Here is a 4356-nt window from a genome sequence, read left to right as displayed (position 1 = left end):
AAAAAAAAAAAAAAAAAAAAAACCAGCAGAGAGTCTAGATTCAGTTCAATCTTGTACCTGCTGTGTGATTTCTGGCAAGTTATTAAGCTTCCCTGTGTCTTAGGTTTTGTGCCTGTAAAATAGAAAAAATGATATTGGTGGACTGTATCTTCCCAGGTCATTGCAAAGGTTAAATAAGTTAACATATATAGAGTACATAGTAATGTTAACTGTTGTTATACAGATAAACATAAAGAACTTAAAGTCAGACTTATATATTCATGCTAACATTTTGTTGCATATCCTTCCAATTTTTTTCAACTTATGCTCAGATATATTTTTGCTTCACAAGAAATGAAATTTTATAACTCTTATTTACCACCTAACTCTACTCATGTATGGAGGTTTCCCCATAGAATTAACTCCAATTATTTGTAAATGTTGTGCAGCTCCCCATTTTATAGGTGGTTGATTTATTCAACAAGCCCTGGGCTCTTGGACATTGAATCTCTCTCCATCTTTATTATAAATAGTGCTGTGGTGAACAAATCTTGTAGAAAAGATGATCACCATATTTTGTAGCCTGCCAGCAAAGAAGTTGAGTGTAAGCTGGGTGTGGTGCATGCCTGTAGGCCTACCACTCTGGGAGGCTGATGAGGAAGATTATAATTTTGAGCCCAGCCTGGGCAACTTAGTGATTGAATGAGACCCTAGCAAAAACAAAACAAAACTACTACCTAGGGATGTAGCTTAGTATGAAGACCCAAGTACTACTGGGGGAAAAAAGTTTGTTTTCCATCCCTGAATCTGAGCCTGACTATGTGGCTTGCTTTGCCCAACAGGGGCATTAGCAAATAAAAGATTTTTATGTACTGAAAAGATTTTATGTTGTTGTCTAGAATCCTGAGACTACTGCATGAAGAAGCCATGGACAGATTACAGAGAAACAGGGCTCAGACATCCAGCTGAAGCCCAAAAATTAAAATGAGAACATCCTAGGTCACCCTAGACCATCTGATTCCTGCTGAGCTGGCCCAGTCCTGAAGAACCACCCAATTAAAAATAAGTGTTACTTTAGGGCCAGGGATTTAGCTCAATGGTTCCACCACCTGCCTCACAAGCACAAGGTCCCAAGTTCAATCCCCAGTACCAAAAAAAAAAAAAAAGTTATTTTAATCCACTAAATTTGGAATGGTTTGTTATGGAGCAAAAGCTAACTGGATAATGATTATTTCCTAGAACATTTTCCTAGAAATGGACTGCTGGGTCAGAGTGCGCACATTTTTATGCTTTTTGATTCATACTTCTAAAAAAAGTTGTGTCAATCTGTAAACCACTAGCAGTGAGAGTCCCCATATCCCCTTCTGAGTCAATGCTAAACACTGTTGCTTCCTGTCACCATCAGGACCACACTGTGCTTGTAAATTTGAGTGAACTGTCAGTTCCCTCTCAATTCAGAATCAAGTTAGAGAAATAAGGACAAAACAAAGTCAGAGCACAACGGTGAGAAAAATAGGAGAATAGAGAAACAGTGATAAAGGAAAACACGAAAGTGATAAACACAGAGGAAAGAAAATAAAATTATACAATAGGGCCACTTCTAAGCCTCTTATACATAGGTATTTAACGTGTAGTCTAGAATAGTTTATGGGCCTAAGAAATTATTTTGGTCATGAAAGAGACTGAGCATGAGGGCGCACACCTGCAGTCTCAACACTTGGAAAGCTGAGGCAGGAGGATTGCCATGAGTTTGAGGCCAGTCTGGACTACATAGGGAGGCCCTGTCTCAACAAACAAAACGATACAAAACAGAATGAAAGGAGAAAAGAAAGAAAGGGAGGAGGGCAGCAAGGAGGTAGAGAGAGAGTCATGAAAAGATAATGGTCATTTAGGTCAAACCTGGTAAAATCTGACAAAGCCATAAACAATGCTGTAACATCTCAGGGTTTTAATAACACTGTAAACATTTAATTATCTGAAAAAGAGATACTTGGTTTCATTTTAGGGGTGAGGAAGATTAAGTCAAAGAACTTGGTAAAGATACCTGCTGGTTGAGAATCAAGCCCAATTTTTTATTCTGGTGCCAGGGATCGAACTCAGGACCTTGAGCTTGCCAGACAGATGTGGCACCACTGAGCTACATCCCTGGCCCCAGCCCAGATTTGAGTCCAGGATTGCCTGGCTTGAAAAGTAAGGTGTTTCTTTTACCTACTCGTCCTAGAGGAGATGTGATAAAAGATTAGCAACTAAAGCTGACAGGAAGAATAGCCCCTTTTTAATTTCATATTGCTGAAATTTACAAAAAGGAGTCTGATGCCCTGGGTTTGAATCCAGCTTTGCCACTTGGCAGCTGTGTGGCCTCTCTCTGCCTCAGTTTCCTTATCTGTAGAATGGCTTCATGAGTATCACGGGGGTAAACGTGTACATCGATGTTAAGGACCTAGAACCCTGTCTGGCACATAGCAGTGCTTCCTAAGCCCCTATTTCTGGTGTGGTGTTACCGAGGCCATTGGACTAACTCTGATGATCTTGTTGCCACGAGGTCCTTACACAGTAGCTGCGGTTACAGCCTGTGTTAGTCACTTTCTTTGTCACGTACACACAGTTCCCAACACCCACAACTTAAAGGAGGAAAGTTTTATTTTGGCTCACAGTTTGCAGATGTTTGGGCCCATAGTCACCAGGCTCCAAGGCAGAAGAAGAGGGCGGAAGGGCCTGGGAGGAGGAAAGTTGCTCACCTCACAGCATCCCAGAGGGAAGCGGCCGTGAAGGGAGGGGCGGGGAGGGAGCTACACCCTCCCAGGCCACACCCACTGTGACCCAACTCTTCCCAGCAGGCCCCACCTCCTTACAGTGCCTTCTGCTGATCCACCGCTGAGTATAATATTCCAAGGGGATACTGGGGGACATCTAGACAGAAACCCCGGCAGTCACACTACCTGGTTTCTGATATCCGGTTTTGTGGGGGAAGGGAGGAGCGTATTGTGACCCGGAATCCCCATCCGAGTGAGCAGGAATGACTCCAGAGGGTCGTCCCAAACAGACTTCCCAAGGCCTTGCCCCCTCAGACCCCGGTGTAGCTAGATGTAGCCATCTGCATCCTCTACAGGCGCCCTCTAGCCTTACAATTCCTGTTTCTAGCTATAAGATTTGAATAATAATAACAATTAATAATAACAATAACTGAAACAATGATAACACACCTTGTACCGGGCCCATCCAAAACACTTACAAATACCTTTTCAAGTTCAGCTCTTGGAATGACCCTTTGAAATGGGCACTGTTCTTATTTCCATTCTACAGATGGGGAAACTGAGTTTGGAGCCAGTGACGCCGATCTGTTAGTTTTCTGTTTGAGAATATGCAATTCTGGAGTGGAAAAAACGCCCAAGAAAGCAATCCAACACTTGTCAGCCCGATCCATTCATTCATCCTCACCCTTTCTCAGCCACGGGGAATGTTCCATGCTAGAACCACTTGGCGCCACACGACGTCTGAGAACTGGGGTAGGAGTGAGGAAATGCATTATGTATTTGCTGCCACTTCAAGTCTTCTCAGGTCGAATCCTCTGTGAGCGGGGAGGGAAGGATGAGGCTGACTCTTTCCCTGGTTGTAAAATACACCAGGCTCTCTGTGTGCAGCAGACTGTGACAACACCAGGCCTGATTAAGGAATAACAATATGGAAAGCAGATGGCAGATGCATGGATGCCACACTATCGCTCCTGTTAAATATTGCTCCGGCTTTTTTTTTTTTCCTTCCTTGTAAACCTCCCAAATAAAATCGTGTGCTTTCCCCAAGTTAGAAGTGTTAGCATGTCTTTTCTTTAAATATCCGTGCATGGCTGTTTTTTTCCCTGCCGATTTGTCACCATCTGTAACCCTCCCTTCAGGAGATGAACTGCCGACAGCAATTATCTCGGAGAGGGAAAGAGCGGTCTTGCAGACGTGTAAGAGTGGAAGTCCGCTAGTGTGGGCTGTGTGGAGTGTAGGTGGCCCCTGCTCTCAGTGTGCGGGCGCACCCAGGGGCAGTGTGGATGCGTTGTGTGCACACGTTGTGAGTGTGCAGAGTGCACGCACGTGTCTGAGTGTGCATGGGCTGTGCGTTGGGCCGTGTTTTTGCCTGTGGACCCCGGTCTGTGAGCCCCGTGTAGGCCTCCTGTGGATGGCTGCTGGGGGCGCTCTTTGTGCAGAAGGCCCGTGCCGGCTCCTGGAGGAAGATGTCCCTGGGGAAGGCATCGTTGCTCTAAGGTGTTTAAAGCGACTGGGGAGGGCCTTCCATTTGGAGAATGGGGGCAAGGACTGTGACGGCCCGAGTCCAGGGCAAGAGCGCCTTTGAGATGGAGGGGTCCCCACAGGGCTGGCGGCCCGCGCTCCG

At 45.2% G+C, this 4356-nt stretch overlaps 1 protein-coding gene across 7 annotated transcripts in view; it reads left to right on the top strand.

Annotated features, from left to right (window-relative positions):
• Nucleotides 1-4356, top strand: part of LOC104862338 (EEF1AKMT4-ECE2 readthrough transcript protein) — a 38879-nt gene that overhangs the window by 14375 nt on the left and 20148 nt on the right. Inside the window, exon 1 of one of the 7 annotated variants that reach the window (XM_033762603.1) lies at nt 4032-4229. The exons of 5 other annotated variants lie outside the window; for them this stretch is intronic. The gene's annotated coding sequence lies outside the window, so the exon portion shown is untranslated. Of the gene's footprint in view, nt 1-4031; nt 4230-4356 lie in introns of those variants that run through there. One more of the 7 variants, XM_033762605.1, reaches the window with a different exon arrangement.

The sequence above is a fragment of the Fukomys damarensis genome, unplaced genomic scaffold (genome assembly GCF_012274545.1).
Source record: "Fukomys damarensis isolate Sample0158 unplaced genomic scaffold, DMR_v1.0_HiC HiC_scaffold_12, whole genome shotgun sequence".
NCBI classification, from domain to species: domain Eukaryota; kingdom Metazoa; phylum Chordata; class Mammalia; order Rodentia; family Bathyergidae; genus Fukomys; species Fukomys damarensis.
The sequence above is the reverse complement of the archived record's forward strand: the minus strand, read 5'-3'. Positions and strand labels throughout refer to the sequence as shown.